The sequence below is a fragment of the Bombina bombina genome, chromosome 1, assembly GCF_027579735.1.
Source record: "Bombina bombina isolate aBomBom1 chromosome 1, aBomBom1.pri, whole genome shotgun sequence".
In the NCBI taxonomy this organism is placed as follows: domain Eukaryota; kingdom Metazoa; phylum Chordata; class Amphibia; order Anura; family Bombinatoridae; genus Bombina; species Bombina bombina.
The window spans coordinates 302322345-302346460 of record NC_069499.1 but is presented as its reverse complement, the minus strand read 5'-3'; the positions used below and the strand labels follow the sequence as shown (position 1 = coordinate 302346460).

The window sequence follows — 24116 nt, the reverse complement described above, 5'->3', positions numbered from 1 at the left end:
GGCATTGGATATTTAGCACAGCTTACTAAGCTTTAAAGTTTTCTATAAAAATTGTTCTTTTAATACACTCTTTATTATCTTTCCTTAATAAACTAGTAAATAACAACCACACCACATGGGATGCAAATCTTTCTTAGCAATCTTTCTATGTGTTTTTCAAACTGAGAACTGAATGAAAGGAGCGCGCAAGGACGAGAAGATCCGGTACTAGTGCTGCAGTTCAAGCTTTTGGGAGATGTCAGAGAAGGAGGAGTCAGGTGGCCATTTCAAAACAGCCAGATGAGATCTAGTAAGTGTATTTTCTGCCAAAGTTTATTTAGATGAAAATTGGGCTAGAGTTTGATGTAAAGATTGTTAATTAACTAATCTAAATAAGTAACAGTAATTTTTGGGTTGACTGTCCCTTTAAGGAGTTACAGCACATAAAAGGGACAACATTCTGCATTCCATGAAATTCCTTGTAGCGTTTCTGGGACATTCAGATTTGCATTACAGGAAAGCAAACATTAAAAATAGCAGTACACTGCAATTTTTTCCCCACTACGAATAATTAATCCTTTCATAGCAAATTAAATTTTGAGGTTCACATCCCTTTAAATGTTGAGTTGATTTCAACTTTAAAATGGGTTCTGGGCACAATTCATGTTTATAGCTATTTCCCTCTAGAGAAAAACTAAATTACCAGATTACGGCACAAAAGAAAAACACAACATAAGGGATTGACATAATTGCTGTATAAAGCCACACTGAACAAATTATTTATGTAAAGAAGAAAGTGGTTTGAAACATCTAGTACAATGCATATCCAGTTTATATTGCTATGACTGATAACAGTTTGTTTTTGAATTATGATTGTTTCCTAAAACACAGTGTACATTACTTATTATTCATTTACAGACTATCAATCACATTTAGACTCTGTATTACTGACATTTTGCCATCTGTGCTTTAAAGGTTTAGTAGCTTATGTCAGAAAAACATCATCAGACTCTTGTATGAAAATGACATCTTTCACAAACTAAATCTCTCAGAATTCTGTTGCTTGTACACTTTTTAGCATTATCTGCAGCAAGCTTCATTGTCAGACAAGAATTAAAGGGACATAAAACCCAGATATTATTCTTTCATGATTTAGATAGAACATAACAATCTAATTTACTTCTATTATAATTTTTTTTTCATTTTCTTGTTCTCCTTTGTTGAAAAGCAGTGATGTAAGCTCAAGGAGTGTGCACATGCCTGCAGCACTATATTGCAGCAGTTTTGCAACAATGTTATACATTAGCAGGGGCACTAGATGGCAGCACTATTTCCTGTCATGTAGGGCTTCAGGCATGTGCACGCTACCTAATTAGGTATCTCTTTAACAAAGAATAACATGAGAATAAAATACATTTGATAATAGAAGTAAATTGGAAACTTTTAAAAATTGTATTCTCTATCTGAATCATGAAAGAAAATATTTGGGTTTAATGTCCCTTTAAACCGCTTCAGGATCATGTGGTTAAAATTCATATACTGACACACGAGGACATTTGCTACATTTGACTATACTTAAATATAAACGTGATTCTTTTGAGACCCATGCCCTCATATAAAACAAAATAATTTAGCAAAAAAGTACCCTTTGCACCTGCTGTATTTAGAAAGCACATTTTGATTTCACGATTTGCATTCTGTGGTATCAGGAACTAATTTAAGGAGGTAGTTGCAAAAAGACTGCTGGTGAAAAACCTGTATGGAGAGACTGGTTGCAAAGATTAAAGAGGAAACAAACATACTCTGTATTTGGTGTCTGCAAGCCTAAAGGCCCAGTGGTCAGACTAATTAATGTCTGCTCTCCTGGTGAAATACAAGTTGGCTCTGTGAGTGCTGGAACATCTCCTTATGAGCTAGAAGACTGCTGGTTATACCTGACAATCTGTATATGATATTCTTTACATATTTCATTAGTCAGTGAAATCATCTATTTTAATAAAGATTTCAAATAACATACAATATATTTTACATTGGTGGTGATGATTTTAACCACATTACAGAAATGAAAGGGACATAAAAGGGCAAAAAACATAATTTATGCTTACCTGATAAATTAATTTATTTCATGGTGGTGAGAGACCACAATCCATTACTCCTGTGAAATACTCTTCCCTGATACTAGGAGGAGGCAAATATTCCCAAACCCCAAGAGCTCTATAAAACCCCTCCTTCCTCACTGGCATCTCAGTATAACGTATAGCCAAGCAAAGAGGTAGGAAAAGAAATAAGAGCAAAAAAATGTGTGCAAAAAAAACAACACCAGAAAAAAACAAAGGGTGGAGTCTCATGGACTCTCACCACCATAAAAGAGATTAATTTATCAGGTAAGCATAAATTATGTTTTCTTTCATAGAGGTGGTGAGAGTCCACCATTCATTACTCCTGGGAACTAATACCCAAGCTGTGGGGTCAACGAGTAATGAAGCATAAAGTATGGGATTTAAGAAACATTGCTTTTCACTAAAAAACTAAATCCACAATCCAAAAAGAACCCTAAAAAGGGCAAAACCATCCAACAAAAGAATCATCCTTAGACAACTGCCTGAAGAAGTTCCTACCAAAGGCTGCCTCAGAAGAAGCAAAAACATAAAAATGGTAGAGTTTAGTAAAAAAAAAGCCTTATGGATCAGAAGTCCCAACCAAGAAGACAAAGAAATGGCAGAAGCTTGGTGCCCTTTTCCTGGAACCAGAAAAGAAAACAAATAAACTAAAAGTTTGTCTGAAAGCTATAGTAGCATTAAAAGGGACAGTAAAGTCCAAAATAAACTTTCATGATTCAGATAGGGCATGAAATTTTGAACAACCTTCCAATTTATTTTTATCACCAAATTTGCTTTGTTATCTTGGTATTCGTAGTTGAAAGCTAAACCTAGGTAGGCTTATGCTAATTTCTTAGACCTTGAAGACCGCCTCTAATCTGAATGCATTTTGACAGTTTTTTTCCCACTAGAGGGCGTTAGTTCATGTGTTTCATATAGATAAGATTGAGCTCACACACGTGAAGTTACCACAGAGCACTGAGCACGGCTAAAATGCAAGTCTGACAAAAGAACTGAAACAAGAGGACAGTTTGCAGAGGCTTAGATACTAGGTAATCACAGAGGTAAAATGTGTATTATTATAACTGTGTTGGTTATGCAAAACTGGGGAATAGTTAATAAAAGGATTATCTATCTTTTTTTAACAACATAAATTCTGGTGTTTACTATCCCTTAAACATAATAACGTTCTAACAACATCTAAAATATGAACACAAAAAATCTCTGAAGAATTTAGGGATTAAAACACAAAGAAGGGTCAACAATTTCCCAACTGATATAGTCAAAAGATACAACCCAAGGCAAGAAAACAAATCCAGCCCTAAAAACTCTTTAGCTGAAGAAATAGGCAATAGAAACAAAACCCAATACATAGGCTCAAAAGGAGGAGCCTGCAAAACTTTCAAAATCCAAAGTTAGGCATCCAAGAAGAAGGAGAACATTGGTTAAACAACAAGCTTGACTCTAGCCAAAGCCTGAACAAAACTAGATTAGCAATCTTCCAGAGGAAAAGAACTGAAATAGATTAAATCTTATCCTTCAAAAGAACTGACAGATAAACCCTTATCCAAACCATCCTGCAAAGATTGCAAAAACCTAGGAATTCTCAAAGAATGCCAGGAAAAACATGATCCTTACACCAGGGCTCGAAGATACTGGTCGCCCATGGCACCTTAATTTTGGTGCCTGGCAACAAAATTTTGAGGTTCAATTGTCCCCATTACTGTCCCCTATACTAACCACATGCTGCCCGTTAGTTTTTCCCTCATGGATGTTAACTGCTCCGTAATTAAACTAGGCCGCAAGCATCCATGTGGTAAAAACTAATTACAAATCCTAGTCTGCAATAATGCATGTGCAATTTGCGCAACAATAGCACAGGAGTCAGTGAAGTCATCAGTAGTATATACCTTATATGTCTTTTGGTGTGCATGTACAGAAGTTAGCAGTATAAGCAGGTGACTGAGGGGCCTGGCGTGTAAATCTTTTTTCACAGAGTCCCTTTGGATGCTCACTCGACTAAATAACTATAAGTTATGAGGAGGAACGTCAGCTCTGGAAGTAGTAAAAACTGCAACGTCCAGAGATGATGTTCCTCCCAAGATGACGTTCCTCCTCAAGCAATAGTCAAAACCAGTTTATCTTATAGTACAGGAAGAAAATTCTGTTTGCTCCCCCACCTCCCAAAAAAAAATTAAATGGAGAAAAAAATATCATCATTCAGTGCTTAGAGCCCTCACATTGAAACCACTGCAGGCTTAGACTGTTACTCCTGAGAGGGTTAACAGGGGCAGAGAGAGATTGGAGAGGAAAAGTGAAAGTGGAGAAAAAGATATTGTTAAGAAAGATTGAAGAGATAAGAAAGAAAGAGTGTTAAGAGAAGATATGGCCTAAGAGAGAAGAGAGGGGAGAAAGATAGATGAGAGATGGTTATAAAACTAATTTTGCAGGTCTGCTATGACCTCACAATTATGTCTTCCCCAGAACCCTAGTTTATGTTGCTAAATGCTATGCACCTATTTTTTATTAATTTATTACTGTATGTAGCATTATTTAATTCATGGTATAAAACAAAAACAATATTAAAAAAATGACAACACAATACGGTGTTCCACATTGGCGAAGAGAGGGGGGGGGTGTTATGTGGGCATGGTAGTGGGTGGGATCAAAAGTGGCAAGTAACATTTTGGGCTGGCTAGTAGCTTAGGTCCTAAAATGTTGAGCCCTATATATATATATATATATATATATATATATATATATATATATATATATATATATATATATATATATATATATATATATTATTCTCCTGTGTTGCGGCTAAAATACAAATTGCAGGGGATTTTTCCTGTGTTTTTTTAACTTGGCTAAACACTGTGAGCCTGGAGTTATACAGTAGCTGTAGTACTGTCCCCCCTTGACTGTCAGGAGGGGTAAGCATGGAGAGGGCTGGAACAAAAAATAGAAAAGGGGAGGTTACGGTGTTGGATTCCAGAAGTCCTTTAAAAACATAATCTGCTGTTCTTAAAAGCATCATGCTAACCTGACTACTCTCACCACACACATCCCCTACTGCAAGCAAAATTACTTTATCCAATTTTAATTAAGTAGTATGCATGAACATCAGTGTAAAACAAACACAACAAGCATATAATTTAACAACTTTGTGTGGTTCAAATCCACATTCTGTATTTATTTCAAACAATCTTCCTAAAGTTTCTCCCTGCATGCTGCCGTCAGAAACAATCTCACAGATACATGAGTGATGGGAACCAGTGAAGTCCTTGGCACCTTTATGCACCATTCATGGTGCCTGAACAAGGCCAGCAATGTATCCTTGTGACGGAAAGCCACTTTAAGAAAGCCCTCTGAACAAGAATATCATCCAGGTAAGGGAAATGCTTTGAGACCTTGCCACCATCATTAAGGCTTCTAAAACTGATAATGGTGGTCCAGGAAAGAGAACCTTAGAAACTGAACATGGTCCCGACAAATGGGAATGTGCAGGTATGCATCCATCAGATCAATTGTTGACATAGTCTTATTGAACGGAAGTATAGTAGTTCAGATCGTCTCCCTCTTGAAAGATGGAACACTAAAAAAAATATTTTCTATTTTTTTATTTTTTATTATATCCAATAATGTTTTTTCACTTTTTAACCTAGCACTCTTATTTCTTGCTGGAACATTTTTTTCTCTTAAAAAAAAATATTGTTCAGAATTTTCAGATCCAAAAAGAGGAAACACTTTCTTTTTCAGAGCTATAAACATATTGTAGTAAATCTCTTCAATTGCTCCCTAACCAGAACTGGAGCAATCACACACGAAACCAGAGCTTTGGCATGGACTGGGCTCAATAGATACAGCAAATAAAATAGGGACCCAGGAGAAAAAAAATTAACTCTGGTCTCCACTCTGCTCTACAGGTTTCTTGGGGATAATGAATCTTAGATTGGTTAGAGAACATCTATCAACCTTAATAACCACTGCATCACATCATGTATCACCTTCTCTTCGTGGAAGCAATACTATAGCTTTGGCTAGTGAGATGAAATACTGTGTAGAGAAGAGCAAGTGATGGATCATGGTCTTTATCATATGAAAGAAAATGCCCTTTACTTTCACCCACAGTCCCTGCAGATCTATTCACTACAGTGAATTCTAACCACTTCCCATTGCCATCATGCACTTTTCAGCCTCTTTGCATATGATGACTTGTGGTCACTACAAAAGAGAATCACCAATCAGAAGCTCAATATTAGCTTCACTAGACGATGCAAAGGTGTCTTTCAAAAGGTAAAGGCCTTGCAAAGTCACAAGAATACAAAAATGGTTTAAAAAGTAAAAAAACAAACAAAATAAAATCACAAAACATAGGGTTTTTCTGGGGGGTAAAAATATAAAATATACAAAAAGGAGATTTTATTTTTGCCCTGACACAAAAAGTGTTTTAGTTTATATTTAACCCTAAAAACCAATATCAACTACTCTTTCAAATTTAGCTACCATTGATGAAAAAGATGATCACAGTAGCAACAGTGGTAAACTGGTAATCATCAATGGCATTTACTAACATCTTAAAAAAATATATCATTTTTTTGCATTTGTCTAATATGTCATGAAAAGAAAATTTATGCTTACCTGATAAATGTATTTCTTTCTTGACACGATGAGTCCACGGATCATCTAATTACTATTGGGAATATAACTCCTGCCCAGCAGGAGGCGGAAAAGAGCACCAGAGTAAAGCTGTTAAATATAACCTCCCTTCCCTCCCACCCCAGTCATTCGACTAAAGTAAAGGAGAGAAAGGAAGCAGAAATAAACATAGAGATGCACTCAACTAGGCTTAGAACTGAAGCTGGAAATACTTCCTTGCTTAGCCCCTCCTTACTCCCAGGGTACAAACTCTTTCTGCATACTATGCCTTTCACAAAGGTAAAATCTCCTGTAGCATATCAGTCTGACCCTGCCAAATGACAGTCCAGCACCGAAATACCAGGCAAATCTCCTTTGAACAAGGGAAAACCAACAAACCCCAGACGTACGTTTCGGCCTTTATGGGCCTCGTCAGTGAGGTGCAGTTGTATCCCTCGATAAAGGAAGCAACAAGGTGCAGAGGTGTCTGAAGTTTATAACATACCAACAACCTGTCTTAAGAATAGGGCGCGCCATGGACTCATTGTGTCAAGAAAGAAAGAAATTTATCAGTTAAGCATAAATTTTCTTTTCTTTCTATGACACGATGAGTCCACGGATCATCTAATTACTATTGGGAATCAATACCCAAGCTAGAGTACACAGATAATAAGGGAGGGGCAAGACAGGGAACCTAAACGGAAGGCACCACTGCTTGAAGAATCTTTCTCCAAAAAGCGATCTCAGCCGAGGCAAAAGTGTCAAATTTGTAGAATTTTAAAACAGTGTGAAGAGAGGACCAAGTTGCAACCTTGCAAATCTGTTCCACAGAAGCTTCATTTTTGAATGCCCATGAGGAAGAAACAGCCCTCGTGGAATGAGCCGTAACTCTCTCTCTGGATGATGCTGTCCAGCAGTTTCATAGGCAAAACGTATGATACTCTTCAGCCAAAAAGAAAGAGAAGTAGCCGTAGCTTTCTGTCCCTTACGTTTTCCAGAGAAAAACACAAAGCAAGCAGAAGACTGATGAAAATCCTTAGTCGCCTGTAAGTCAAATTTTAGAGCATGTGCCACATCTAAATTGTGCAGAAGCCATTCCTTCTGAGAAGGATTAGGACACAATGAAAGAACAACAATCTCCTAATTAATGTTCTGGTCAGAAACTACTTTAGGGAGAAACCCTAACTTTGTACTTAAAACTATCTTATCCGAATGAAAAATAAGGTAAGGTGACTTATACTGTAATGCCGAGAGCTCTGACACTATGAGCAGATGAAACGAGCGAATGGGATGATGTCCATTTCCGCCACCATCAGCCCGATTACCTCCATGCACTGAGCCACTGATGGCCAAGGAGCGGACTGAAGTGCTAGGCAAGAATCGAAAATCTTTTATTTCCTGACTTCTGTCAGAAAAATCTTCATTGATAGGGAATCTATTATAGTTCCCAAGAAAGTTACCCTTGTATTTGGAACTGAGGAGCTCTTTTCCAAATTTACCTTCCATCCATGAGATTGCAGGAAAGATAACAACATTTCCGTGTGGGACCTTGCTTATTGAAAGGATGGCGTCTGGACCAGGATGTCATCCAGATAGGGCGCCACTGCAATGCCCTGTAATCTGAGCACCGCCAACAGCCATCCCAGAACCTTTGAAAAAATTCTGGGAGCTGTGGCAAGGCCGAAAGGAAGAGTCACGAATTGGAAGTGTTTGTCTAGAAATGCAAACCTTAGAAACTTGTGATGATCCCTGTGAATGGGAACATGCAGGTACGCATCCTTTAAATCCACCGTTGTCATAAATTGACCCTCTTGGACCAAAGGAAGAATGGAACGAATAGTTTCCATCTTGAAGGACGGTACTCTGAGGAATTTGTTTAGAATCTTGAGATCTAAAATTGGGCTGAAGGTTCCATTCTTTTTGGGAACCACAATCAGATTGGAATAAAACCACAGTGTAAGAATGCCTCTCTTTTTGTCTGGTCTACAGATAATCTTGAAAGCAGAAACCTGCCTCTGGCATGAAAATTCTTGAACTCTAGTTTGTATCCCTGGGACACTATATCCACTGCCCAGGGATCCTGAACATCTCAAACCCAAGCCTGAGCGAAGAAGGAAAGTCTGCCCCCCACAAGATCCAGTCCCGGATCGGGGGCAGGCCCTTCATGCTGTCTTTGATTCAATAGCAGGCTTTTTGGATTGTTTTACCTTGTTCCAAGACTGATTGGATCTCCAGGAAGGTTTAGACCGTTCTTGCTTGGAAGAGGAAGCGGAAGTTTCCCTTGAAATTTCGAAAGGAACTAAAATTACTCTGATATCCCTTTTGTTTGTTTCTCTTATCCTGAGGAAGAAGATGACCCTTTCCTCCCGTAATATCAGAGATTATTTCTGTCAAACCCGGTCCAAACAAGGTATTTCCCTTGTAAGGAATCGCTAAAAGTTTAGACTTAGATGACACATCCGCATACCAAGGTTTTAACCATAAAGCTTTGCGGGCTAGTACAGCAAAACCTAAAATCTTTGCTCTCAGTTTGATAACCTGTAGGGAAGCATCAGTAATAAAGGAATTAGCCAATTTAAGGGCTTTTATTCTATCCTGGATCTCATCAAGGGGAGTGTCTGTCCTAATAGCATCAGACAACGCATCAAACCAATATGCCACCGCACTAGTGACGGTAGCAATGCACACAGCAGGTTGCCATTGTAAACCTAGGTGTACATACATCTTCTTTAGTAACCCCTCTAATTTTTTGTCCATAGGAACTTTAAAGGCACAACTATCCTCTATAGGGATAGTAGTTCTCTTGGCCAGAGTGGAAATAGCTCCTTTCACCTTGGGTACTGTTTGCCAAGCCTCCTACGGAAAACATCTTTTTAAATATAGGAGATGGAGAAAAAGGGATACCCGGTCTCTCCCATTCCTTAGCAATGATCTCAGAAGCTCGGTCAGGTACTGGAAAAACCTCTACTGAGGAAGGAACATCAAAATATTTGTTTAGCTTACTGGATTTCTTAGGATTAACTACAACCATAGTGTCGCTATCATCCAATGTAGCTAAAACCTCCTTAAGTAACAGACGGAGGTGTTCTAGCTTAAACCTGAAGGATACAACTTCAGTATCAGCAGGAGGAATTACACCGTCAGAATCTGAGATTTCCCCCTCAGATGCTACTGAAAGATCATCCTCCTCAGGATTCTGGGAGGGGGTATCCGAAATAGCAACAACTGCGTCAGTAACCCCTACTGAATGTTTACTTTTCCTCTTGCGCTTTCCCTGCAGCATGGGAAAAGCAGACAACGCATTAGAAACCACAGAGGACATGAGAGAAGCGATGTCTTGCAACGTAACTCCAGGAGGAGTTAGAGAGGAAGCGCAGGACACTGCATGTGTGGGCGATACAAGTTGGGACGCTTGAGGAGAAAGCTGCAGCATATATTGAACATTGTCATTAGACTCCTGAACAGCATCCGCCTTGGAAAATGTTGGCTCAGAAAAAAGTCTATCCCTATAATTTAAAGTTCTCTCAATTACACGAGGAACAGAAAGGGATTGGTGGTTCCACATTGGCATCAAAACACAAAGAACAAGTGACATTTTGCAAAGCCTCTTGGTCCATTCTGACACACAATGGATCAAATTATCACCTTAATTTTTTACAAAAAAAAATTAAATAGAAAAACGTTACTGTCCCTTTAAATTTTAAACCGTAACTTTTTTACTATAGTCTGCAAAATAAGAAAGTTGCTAAATAAAGATAACAGAACACCTCTATACCTCAGCTTCTTTGCTGAGGTGCCTACCTGACCTGCTACACAGGAGCTTTGCAAATTCCCCTAGACAAACGTTCCGGAACTCAGCAGGAGACGAATTGAGCCGTACTCCGGTCCTAGGAACGCATGCTTGCAGATAATCATGCGTTGCTAGACAGACCCAGATTATCCACTTCCTCCGCACACGGAAGTAAGTAAAAGTGGCGTCCAGCTTGCGGTCCCACATAGCTCCGCCCATCGTGGGCGTCCCTCAAACAATAATCTCCCTGTCCGCATTTTGTATTAAAGTTTAACCGCGGGGAGTAGTGAAACCACCTGAGCATTGTTTAGCTTACTGCATCCTCCGCCCCAGTGCCTGCATAAAACAGCCGTCTTCTAAGTCCTCTCCAGTATAGGAGAGTTTAAGTGTCTCTTGTATAATAAAGTGCATTTATAATACACATCGTTCTGAAATAAAGTGCCTACTTACCTCACAAATCTGCCCGACAGCAAGTCGGCTCACCAGATTTGAGAGGTCCTCTCCCTCACATAGACCTGTGGAGAAAAAGATAAAGACTGAGTAATCTTACTCAGGCTATCAAGATTAGGGCAGCATAAATCGAGGCGCAGTGAGAATTATGTCCCACAAGTTCCCAGTGCTCTAAAGCCACCGCTGCCCTACTAAAGAGACTGATATGGACTACGGCTACACCCTAAGACAAAGGTGCACAATCTTGCACCACTTAAAAAAACAATAAAATCTTGCTTGAAGAATCTTTTCTAACACCTAACTTTACCACTTCCTTGCTCTAACGTAGGCAAAGAGAATGACTGGGGTGGGAGGGAAGGGAGGTGATATTTAACAGCTTTGCTGTGGTGCTCTTTGCAGTCTCCTGCTGGGCAGGAGTGATATTCCTAATAGTAATTAGATGATCTGTGGACTCATCGTGTCATTAGAAAGAAATACAAATATAATAACTATTTATATTAAATCTGCTAGGCCTGCTGAAAAACAAACAAACAATATATACAATTTGAGCAGGTTACTTACTGAAATATTAAAGTACTAAAGCCTGTGTACACAGGCCATTTTTTGCACCCCTTGCTCTCTCCCCCCTCTCTTTTGCTCTCTCTCCCCCCTCTCTTTGGCTCTCTCTCTCCCCTCTTTGGCTCTCTCTCTCCCCTCTTTGGCTCTCTCTCTCCCCTCTTTGGCTCTCTCCCCCCTTTCTTTTGTTCTCTCTGCCCCCTCTTTTGTTCTCTCTCCCCCCTCTTTGGATCTCTCCCCCCTTTCATTTGCTCTCTCTCCCCCCTCTTTGGCTCTCTCCCCTCTTTTGCTCTCTCTCATCTTTGGCTCTCTTTCCTCTTTTGCTCTCTCTCTCTCCCCCCTCTTTGTCTCTCTCTCTCTCCCCTCTTTGGCTCTCTCTCTCTCTCCTCTTTGGCTCTCTCTCTCTCTCCTCTTTGGCTCTCTCCCCCTCTTTGGCTCTCTCACCCCTCTTTGGCCCTCTCTCCCCCCTCTATTTGTCTCTCTCCCCCCTCTATTTGTCTCTCCCCCCCCTCTTTGGCTCTCTCTCCCCTCTTTGGCTCTCTCTCCCCTCTTTGGCTCTCTCTCCCCTCTCTTTGGCTCTCTCTCCCCTCTCTTTGGCTCTCTCTCCCCTCTCTTTGGCTCTTCTCCCCCCCCCCTCTTTGGCCCTTCTCCTCCCTCTTTGGCCCTTCTCCCCCCCTGTTTGGCCCTTCTCCCCCCTTTCTTTTGTTTCCCCCCCTCTCTGGCTCTGTCTTTCAAACCCTTTGACTCTCTGGCCACGCCCCCATCGTGGCACCCCGCCCGACTATGCCCCTCGTCGTGTCCGGTCACGCCCCCACCGCGACGCTCCCATCGGCCACGCCCCCTGACACTCCGCTTCAGCCTTGCTCTGTGCTAAGTGTCAGGATCAAAACGGCCAGGTATGTTTGTCATGTGCAGTCTCTACTGCGCATGACTGCATCTGACAAACATACTTGGCCTTTTATTATATAGGATTGTTTAAATGTCAACCACAAAAAAAAAAAGTTTAAATGTGGCTTAACATAGAGGTATGAAAAAGCCTTTGCAGAGAAGCAAAGAAACTACATGACAAATTATATATTCAAATAAACTGGACCAGAACAGAACTTCCATGTGATTTGTTAAATAAAACAGATTCTGTTTCTTATCTTCTGCAGTCAAACCTAACACACACACACACACATATATATAACAATTTTTTTAATGTATATATAATAATATAAAATGCTGATGCACAAAATATAGAAGCTGTCTGTCAACTCTCACTGTGCAATATATGTTTGTCATGAATATGTAGAAGATCAACCTCAGCTGCTGTTAAAGACAATAAGAGGCTATTTAACATTTTATACCACAAATAGATGCTCTGTGGTCACAAACAATGACATTTGGAGAGTTTGCATAATACATTATGTTCCTTAGTGTCCCTATTTGAGCAGTTTGCATTATGGAAATAAAGCAAAATTTATATATATATATATATATATATATATATATATATATATATATATATATATATATATATATATATATATATATAAAAATATAAAGCACATTCATGTTTTGGAGCAGAATCAGACAACTTTCAGGAATGAACTGATGTGTCCTCAAATAGTTGCATATAATATCTTGCAGAAACTTTGCATTGTACCATTAATACAGTATTTTAGCTCCCCCCTATAAATTCCAGGTACTATACCCAGCAGGTCAGTAACCACTTGCTTTAAATGGACATAGCAATGATGCATACATTTTAATAATCACTCCTGTTCCTGTTACATAATAACATGAATATTAAAGGGATACTAAACTCATTTTTTTTCTTTTAGGATTCAGATAGAGCATGCAATTTTAAGCAAATTGCCAATTTACTCCTATTATGACTTTTTCTTCGTTCTCTTGCTATCTTTATTTGAAAAGCAGTTATGTAAAGCTTAATAGCTGGTGTTCTGTCGAGAACTCCAATTCCTCGAAAACTCCAACCTGACGTCACTTCCGGTGACTTCTATTTTCACTATCTGTTTTGCCTGTCTTGTGGGGCGCACCGCCGATCCTCTGGCATACACCCCATGTAAACCTTATGGAATGAGGTTTACAAGGGGGGCTTCGCTCCCTTTGAACTCCCCAGGCAGAGGCAACATAGATAGTGAAGATAGGCGATTACAATGCCCATCTGATTGGTTGTGAATCCTGTCACTCACTGAGACACGAACCAATCAGATGTATGGAATCACCGGAAGTGACGTCAGATTGGAGTTTTTGATGAATTGGAGTTCTCGATAGAACACTGGCCCATTTTTGGTTCAGAAACCTGGATAGCGCTTGCTGATTGGTGGTTGGTGGTTACATTTAGCCACCATTTAGCAAGCGCTACCCAGGTTCTGAACCAAAAATGGGCCGGCTCCTAAGCTTTACTTTCCTGCTTTTCAAATAAAGATAGCAAGAGAACGAAGAAAGAGTGATAATAGGAGTAAATTAGAAATTTGCTTAAAATTGCATGCTCTATCTGACTCATGAAAGAAAAAATCTGGGTTTAGTATCCCTTTAATGCATGTATATTTTTATTTCATACAAAATGTACCCTGACGTGAAGGCCGAGCTAAAACTCTTACACATTTAAACACTGTCGAAATAAATAAAATGTGCAATAAAAACCACATACAAATAGATAATAATACAGACCAGCATGCAGGAATATATCCAAAGTGAAAAGAGTCTTCAATGGCAACAGTTAAACAAATACAAATAGTTCAAACAATGTTCCTCAAAAGGAAGAGAAAGAAACACATCATAGTGTAATACTGTGTAAATCTTCACTCCCCAGATGGAAGGCAGAAACAGAATACTCACATTAGTTAGAGCTTTAACAGCTCAAGATAATTAGCTCTATAGGGCAGACCCCAGGCAGTCTGGATACAGACAATAACAAATGCTTAAAGCAAGTGTACAATTTATTAAAGTGAATGTAAATTTTGATGCAAAAGTGCCCGGTTTTCTAAAAATTCGATTAAAAACAGGGGCACTTTAATTCATCAAAATTTACATTTCACTCATTGTGAAAAAAAACTTAACTTTTAAATTTGACAGCCGCTCCAGCTTCCCCCAGTCGTCGCAAGCGATTTCTGACGTCAGAAATGATGGATGGGTCATCCTCCAATCATGGCTTCCCCCCCCCCCCCGGGGGAATCAGTGTCTGATTCACCGTCGTGATTGGAGGAAGCCGGATTCCTCATTTTAGACCCAGGAAGAGGCTTTGCGACGGGTGGAGGAAGCTGGAGCGGCTGTCAAGTTTAAAAGGTAAGTTTTTTTCACAACGAGTGAAATGTAAATTTTGATGAATTAAAGTGCCCCTGTTTTTAATAAATTTTTTAAAAACCGGGCACTTTAGTATCAAAATTTACATTCACTTTGAAACCAAAAGCCAAAGTTCTTTTAGATCACTATGGGTAACAGGTACAAACATACAAGGATACTATGCGTGTGATAGGCTGTTGTTACAGACCGCATGAAGCTCCACACTGTAGTCTTTCTGTACCGGACAAATATCCCTCCTTGTGACCAATTTGAGAGAAAAAAAATACAGTACCTACCTTCTGCCAGGGAGACTATATACTTAAATTGAATGCATGTTACTAACTAAAGCTTATTGATCACCTTAAAACTGTTGAAGTACTTTTCAACACCCCCCGTCATGGTGTATTTACTGTCTCTCCTGGCTGAATCTTAATAGACATATAGAAAGATTACGAGTTTTGAGCGCCATAGAGAAATTAACGAATGCAACAAAAGTTACGTTATTTAATTTTCTATAGCGCTGCTATTACAAGTTTGCAAACATACGCCTTTTCCAAGCGATATGGTTGCATTGAGCTCCATACCGCACAATATGAGCGCTGTGTTTGACATGCTCGTGCACGATTTCCTTATAGAGATCAATGAGGAGAACGGGCAAAAAAAAAAACCTAACACCTGCGATTGCGGAAACAAAAGTTCAGTAACGCAGCCCCATTGATGTCTATGGGGAAATTAAAATACTGTTTAAACCTAACCCTAACATAAATCCTACATCTAAAACACCCCTAATCTTCTGCCCCCAACATCGCCGACGCCTGCCTACAGTTATTAACCCCTAATCTGCCGCTCCCAATATCGCCACCACTATACTAAAGTTATTAACCCCTAATCCGCCAGCCCCCCACATCGCAACAAGCTAAATTAAACTATATTAACCCCTAAACCTAACCCTAACACCCCCTAACTTTAACATAATAAAAATATAGCTAAATTCAATTTACAATTAAAAACTAAATAAACGTATTAACCCTTAAAACGCCAGCCTCCCCACATCGCAACAAGCTAAATTAAACTATATTAACCCCTAAACCTAACTCTAAACCTAACCCCCCTAACTTTAACATAATTAAATTAGATCTAAATTAAACTTACAATTATTAACTAAATAATTCCTATTTAAAACTAAATACTTACCTGTGAAATAAAACCTAAGCTAGCTACAATATAACTAATAGTTACATTGAAATTAGTTTAGGCTTTATTTTTATTTCACAGGTAAGTTTGTGTTTATTTTAACTAGGTAGACCAAGCTAAAATAAATACAAACTTACCTGTGAAATAAAACCAACCTGCCTTACACTAAAACCTAACATTACAAAAAATAAAAATTATCAAAAAAATAAATAAAGATTAATCCTATTCTAATACCCTTAAAAAAAAAAAAAACCCTACTCTAGAATAAACTATCAAGGGCCCTTAAAAGGGCCTTTTGTAGGCCATTGCCCTGAGATAAACAGCTCTTTAACTTAAAAAAAAAAAACACCCCCTAAAAATATACATTACACAAAATAACAAACAAATTATCAAAAATAAAAAAGAATTACACCTAATCTAATAGCCCTATCAAAAAAAAAAAAAACCTAGCCTACAATAAACTACCAATGACCCTTAAAAGGGCCTTTATGCGGCATTGCTCCAAAGATATCAGCTGTAAAAAAAATACAAACACCCCCCAAACAGTAAAACCCACCACCCAACCAACCCCCCCCCCCCAAATAAAAACCCTAACGCTATAATAACCTAAGCTAACCATTGCCCTGAAAAGGGCATTTGTATGGGCATTGCTTAAAAGGGCATTTAGCTCTCTTACTGCCCAGACCCTAAACTAAAAAAAACTTAAAAAAAACCTAACACTAAGACTAACCCAAAGACGATCCACTTACAGTTGTTGAAGTACCGCTTGAAGGATCCATCCAGCCGGCGAAGTCCCCATCCATGCGGCAAGATGTCTTCATCCAGACGGCCTCTTCTATCTTCATCCAGCCAGCGAAAATCCTCATCCATGCGGCAAGAAGTCTTCATCCAGGCAGCCTCTTCGATCTTCATCCAGCCGGCGCGGGTCCATCCTGAAGCCATAAGACACGGAGCTCCTCTTCTTACGGTCACCGCCGTAAACGGAAGCTTCAATGCAAGGGACGCGATTGAAGATGGCATCCCTTGCATTCCTATTGGCTGAAAAATTTCAATCAGCCAATAGGAATTAGGGCTGCTAAATTCCTATCTATCCTATCCTAGCTGATATCTTTGGGGCAATGTCCCACAAAAGACCCGTTTAAGGGCCATTGTTAGTTTATTGTAGGCTAGGGTTTTCTTTATTTTGGATGGGCTTTTTTATTTTGATTAGATCAGGTGTAATTCTTCTTTTTTTTTTGATAATTTGTTTGTTATTTTTCGTAATTTAGTGTTTGTTTGTTTTTGTAATTTAGATATATTTTTTTTTTGTATGTAGATACTTTTTGTAATTTTTAGAGTAGTGTTAGGATTTTTTTATTTTTTTTATTTAAAGTTTTTTATTGAGGTTTTCAAGACATACAATGGCAAATAAGGCTTTGGAAACATTAGTGTATAAAAGACATGTTACTTTAAAACATTATGTAGGGTTACATGTCCATCTGAGCTTAAACTGAGAACAATCATGGGATGGTTACACAGACAAAGGTACAACCATCATCATATCACATCAAGATAAATGACAAAAACATAGTATGTAGGTTAATATAAGCCTGGATGTAAAAAGAGACAGTCTATAATACAGTTAAGCCTGTGCTAATTGAACCTCATTTTCTGTAATATATTTTCTGTTGGGGTAACTACTGTCTAGGCCTCTTATGGACCCGTTAGTTTAGAGCAATTATATATATTGGTAGTTACCTAGGCACCAACTAATGGTCTGAGAAATATATATAAACATTAGCTGGAAACATCCGAGTCATTATATGGTGATCTGAAATATCAACTGGGGTATGGGGTGGTGGGATACAGTGGGCAAAAGCCACTGTAGAGGGGTTATTAGATTATGGGCCTAGGAGAACTGCTAGAAGCTGGCACTTTCACACAGTGAATCAACTGACTAGAAGGATTATATCAGAGCTGTTATATTGTACAATAAATCTAAAGGTGGGGCTTATTATCTATAAGGAGAGTGTAGTTCCAATGGGGTGAAAATGTGAGTCTTTCTATAAGTGAGGTTTTTAAGTGTGTCTGCATAGGGTAAATCAGAACATGTTTAACATTTGGGAAGAGAATCACTTTACGTGACTATATATATATGAGATTTTCAGGATCCCCAGGATGTACCCCTCCTGTATTGTGTACTGGGTATTTAATATACTTCCCTCCTCATCCGTTAGATAGAATGCTGCCCCGGCCGCTGACAGCACCCCATCCAAAATAGTGTGCATTAGAGTAAGGATGAGGGACTAGGAGGGACCTACAATCAATATACATTATATGGATACCAGAAAAGAGCTCAGAGGGGAAAGATTATGTAATTATATGCTAGTCCTGTGATGACCCTGGGGATCAGAAATTGATTTTGCTCAGTCAGTAAAGAGTGCCCTGTAGTTGCTTTAGTTAAGTATGAACCATTAAAATATGACATGTTAAACATTGAACATCTTTGCAAGACAAAGGCATTATAGGAACCTTGATAGGAATTAAATAAAACACTTTCCCTGTTAACTAACTTTGAACTAGAAAGGTCTAAAAACATATCTAAAACACAAACATGTTATAAAAACTAATCAGCAGGGATTAGGGGAGAAAAAGAACAAGTCCTGGAATGTGCAGGTGACCAAGTAACGAATAGGGAGAAGTAATAAAACTGAAAGTTACTTGTCCTGTAAAAAGAGACATTTTAGCCAATTCCGGACTTAAGCAGGACCCAGTAAAAGGAAATTGAGCTCTTGCAGCCTCTGTATAGCTTTAAAGTCCGGTGCTGGGGTAGTGGAGAATTAATCATGGTCGCAATGCAGGAGGACCTCAACCTCTGTGTAACTTGAAGCCAATGTGGAGGATTCACTTGTTCTTTTAGCATACCTGCTAGTTGGAGATCAGGGAGAGTCCTTAGGCTGCTACGAGAGGTGTTCTCAATCTGACAGGTTGAAACTTGCCCGGCCCTTTGTCTCTTGCTGCTAATGTAAGACGGTTTAGGCATCAGGTGAGACGATTCATTATCCAGTGTGTCCTCCTCTCTAGCTACAGAGTAGTCCGTAGTTGTTGATAGGGGAGCTCCATAGCTCCTGCGCCATAGTTCATGCTGTGAAGACATTGCTGGGCGTGGTATAATACCGCAAGTAGGCTCCGTTTGAGATCTAAGTCACGAGCGTCCATATTTTGGATGATAAGATCTTCCTGAGTGTCTGAGTGTTCCATAGTTTTGAGCACTTGAGAGAAGTGCAGTTGATGGGCAGCAATCCGAGTAGGTTGAAGGGTCCAGCTTCTGTTGCTATTACTGTCCGTCGCTATTATCTGTTCTCCAGGCAGAATAAAAAATAAAAAGAAGTGGGGGGAAGGGGGGTTTTCTGCGGCCCTGCGTTGTTACAAAAAGGGAACCGAGTGCATAACACGCTTCTGTAGGTTTTGGCTCAAGTGATCACTGCGTGTATGACCGGGTTCTATCAGAGGGCTGTCCGTCTTATTTCCCCTCTCCGAGGGACGCGAAAATATCAGCAATAGTCACTTACTGCCTTTTCCAGAGCAGGGCCGCGTCATATAGGAGCGTTGCATCACAGTTCCCCATTCTCATAGCTGCTTAAATTCACAATCTCTCACATCTCAAATGTTTCTAGCTGAAATGGAAGCATTTTGGTGTAAAATATTTGGGTGATTGTTCATGGAAAGGAGATATAATGTGAGAATAAGCGGGAGCTTCTGAATGCTGTGTCTGCTTTTTTCGATGGCTAGCTCCGCCCCCCGTGTTAGGATTTTTTTAATGTGTAGTTTAGTTTTATTTAATTGGTAGTTAGTTTAATTTTAGATTAATAATTATAATAGTTTAATTCTTAGTTTAAAATTATTTTTTTAAATTTGACAGGTAAGTTTTACTTTAATTTAAGATAGGGAAATTGTAATTTTAATATAAAGTTAGGTGGTCGTTAGGTTTAGGGATTACTGGTTTAAATTAGTTTATCTTGTTGTGGGGGGGCTTTAGGTTTAGGGGTTAATAGTTTATTTTAGTATATTTCGTTGTGGGGGGTTTAGGGGTTAATAGGTTTAGTATAGCGGCCGTGTGGGCAGACGGCAGATTAGGGGTTAATAATATTTAAATAGTGTTTTTGATGCGGGAGGGTCGGCAGTTTAGGGGTTAATAACTTTAGTATAGTGGTGACAATGTTGGGGAGCGGCAGAATAGGGGTTAATACATTTTTTTTTAGTGGTGGCGATGTTGGGAGCGGCAGATTAGGGGTTAATAACTTTAATATAGTGTCTGCGATGCGGGAGGGCCTCGGTTTAGGGGTTAATAGGCAATTTATGGGCGTTAGTGTACTTTTTAACACTTTAGTTATGAGTTTTATGTTACAGCTTTGTAACGTAAAACTCATAACTACTGACTTTAGATGGCGGTACGGCTTTCGTTTTAGGCTATAACGCTCACTTTTTAGCCTCACTGCAAAACTCGTAATACCGGCGCTATGGGAATCCCATGAAAAAAAATTAATTTTTACGTATGCGGGACTGACATTGCGGTACAGGCTAAAAGGCGTGCGGTACATCTATACCGACAAGACTTGTAATGGCTGCGGTGCTGTTTTAACGCAGAAAATGCCATATTTTCAGCGTTACAAGCCGAAACGCAAAACTTGTAATCTAGCTGACTGTTTTTTGTGAGGTGGGAGGTACAGAAAAAGTAGGTAACGCTCCATAATACAACATTGCAGAATTATGCAGGACCACAGTGAATCAGTGACATTTCAAATACACTCTTTGCTTAGTGTCTATGAAGCAGACAGTACAGCTTATGATTGGCTTTTCAAAATGTAAAAAAAAAATAGTATCTCTCAAGGGGCAGCAAGAAAAGGTAACTAAGCACCCATGGAGGTGCCAAAAATAATTTAGTTTTTTTAACTGAACACCTTTTCAACAAACTATAGGCTAGATTGCGAGTGGAGCTCCTGCACACACGCTAAATGCGCAGAACTTGGGGTAGAGTGAGAATTACAAGTTGAAAGTAAAGTTTTGTCAATCACGTGTTAACCTGAATCACCATAAGCCCCCTACTCTAATAACCCATAAATTGCCAAATACCCCAAAGTACCCCACTACACTAATAACCACTTAAACAGCACGCCCCCACATCTCAAACTACCCAGCTACACTATTAACACCTAAACCGCCACTTAGCCCACTGAAAGGACCCCACTACACTAATAACCCGTAAATCACCACACCCGCACATTGCAAACTACCCCTTCTACACTATTAACCCCTAAACTGCCACACATCGCAAAATAACCACTAACATCTAAACCCATCTAACCTAGCATCCCCTAAGTTACAAAAAAAAAAAATATAACATTACATTGAAAAAAAAAATTAACATTACCTTAAAAAAACAACAAAGAACATTACATGATAAAATAAGAGGCTTCCTTTACAGAAAAAAAGCAAACAATTTACCAAAAAATAAAAATATAGTTATGCCTATGACATAAAAAAACTCTATATTAACATTAAACTAAAGCAATAGCCCTTAGAAGGGTTTTTGTAGGGCATTGCACTAAAGTGAATTAGCTCTTTTCACAAAAAAATACTAACTCCTTCTACGATACAAGTAACCCCCCACCCCACCCCCCAAAAAAAGGCTATCTAAAAAAAAACTACTCTAAAAATTGCACTGAAAAGGGCATTTGGTTGGGCATTAGCCTTAAAAGAACATTTAGGGTTTTTTTGCTGCCCAAAAGGAAAAAACAAAAATAAATACAATCAAATCAGCCAATAGAAAAAGGTTTTATTCTATTGGTTGATTTGAATTTGAAAATGAAAATCAACCAATAGGAATGCAAGGGTACCCCAACATAAAGGGGGTACCTCACATTCAAAATTCAGTGTGCGGCGGTATCCGCATGAAGAGGACTTCGGGGACGGAAGAACAGAAGATGGATGAAGATAAAAGGCTGCAGTCGGAATGAAGATGGACCGCCACAATAAAGATGAACTGCTGCCGCCACGTATGAGCCTAATACAACTTTGGTGAGTTCCATCTTTGGGGTTTAGTTGAAAAATATAGAATAAGGTTTTTTCCTTTTTGGGCAGCAAAAGAGCTAAATGTCCTAAGGTACTACTTGTATTGTAGAATGGGTTAGTATTTTTTGTGAAAAAGAGCTAAATCACTTCAGGGCAGTGCCCTACAAAAAAGTCCTTCTAGCTTTTTTTTCATGTAATGTTAGGGATTTTTTTTTTTGGTAAGTTAGGGGGCTTTAGGTGGTTAGGATTGTTTCGAAGTTAGAGGGTATTTTGTAATGGGGTTGTGGTGGTTTAAGGGTTAACAGTGTAGAAGGTTAGTTTGCGATGTCGGGGTGTGGCAGTTTAGGTATCAGCTCTTTGGGGGGTCCCGCAATGTCAGTAGTTAGGTTATAAGATGATGCAATTTATATGTTGTATTTAGATTATGAAAAGTATTTATGGTATCAGGAGGTCTAACATTTTGTGTTATTCTTTATATAGGCATCCCTGAATGTTGGCCCAGGGGTGGACCATACAATGGGCAGGGTATACAGGGGAGGGGAATAAGGGCACTGGGCTGAGGGGCCCCACAAATGTATCTTGCCCTGGGCCCCGCAAATGCTAAGGTTGGCCCCGTAGAGAAGTATAGTGCAACTGTTTTCTTTGTGTAAAAAGTTTGAGCGTTAAATGCGATTGCGTTTGAGTGATTGCATTACCTTTCAATTTGTTATATTGGCGGACATTGGCACTCAATGACGCCCATATATAGTATAGGGAGTGTAAACAAATTTGCAGTAATTTAAACAGCACACCATTTGTAATATGGATTTGAGAGTAAAAAACATTGTAATCACATTTACGCTCCTCTCACTAACAATAGCGCTCAACTTGTAGTCTAGCCCTATGTTTGGGGTTTAGCGGGAAACACAAATTAATTTTAATATGAAAGTTAAGTGTCCCTTTAAATCCCTATTTTGTATGTTAATGGCAACCAAGACGTTAAATCACTATCAATGCCAACCAAGGGGATTATTATTTTGCAATCAAGATTAAATCACTATGTTTGGTTTAATATTTCACTTATGTTTTTACTGTGACCTGCGCTATTTTGATTTTTTCTTTCCCATTCCCTACTTATGATTTTTTTTTTAATGTTCACAATTACAATCCTGAAAACAAAACATATCTTATACAATATTTTAAAAATATCTTTGAAGTAATACATTATAGTTTTCTTCCATATCTAAAGGGTCATAAAATATATATTAATTAGAATTTCTATGCTTTGTACTTTTTCATTTTTAATTGGAGATGGATCAGTCCTTCTGATTCTGAACGGAAAACGCTATTCTGTGTCACAACAAAAGCATAGAAAGCAAAGCCTGTAAGCCGAAGGGGAGTTTCTACTGTAAACTATGAATTTGCTGAACAATTTAAATTAATTGAATTTGCCTCATTGTGAAGAATTACCTGACTTCATTTGCATACATCATGGTAATATTGTTGCTGAATATAAACCGAGAGTGGCATGTTGCCAGTTTATAATAGAGCAAATCTCTAAACAATAATAGCCTTTGTACTGGATCGAATCTGAGCAGATGGAATCAGGCAGTTAATTTGAGTGGAACTAAATGGCATAAAATCTAAATTCTTTGGGAAATTTCCGCTTTGTGGGCAAACTGTTCTCATGGTTCAATTTGTGATTGAATTGGCACACATACATTAAAATCTCATGTTTTTATTTTATCTGTAAACCAAATCTGCAGATCCTACTTGATACAATGCTGCATACTAATTAGTATATAAGAAAAAAAATAGTAATTAGTGGACAACAGAGAGCTCCCCTCTGTAGCTTTCCATTAGGTCCTTGTCTTGTGCTCTAAGCGGATAAACTATGCCATTCTGGCATAACAATTAATATCAGCAGAATACTATACTTGATTTTACTCTAAATGTGTGTTCTATTAAAGGAATAGTAAAGTCCAAATTAAACTTTCATGATTTAGATAGGGCATGTCCTTTTAAACATCTTTCTAATTTACTTTTATCATCAAATTTGCTTTGTTCTCTTGTTATTATTAGTTGAA

At 38.7% G+C, this 24116-nt stretch overlaps 1 protein-coding gene across 2 annotated transcripts in view; it reads right to left on the bottom strand.

The window, feature by feature from the left end:
* Positions 1 to 24116, bottom strand: part of HSPBAP1 (HSPB1 associated protein 1) — a 485172-nt gene that overhangs the window by 391460 nt on the left and 69596 nt on the right. The gene's annotated exons all lie outside the window — the stretch shown is intronic.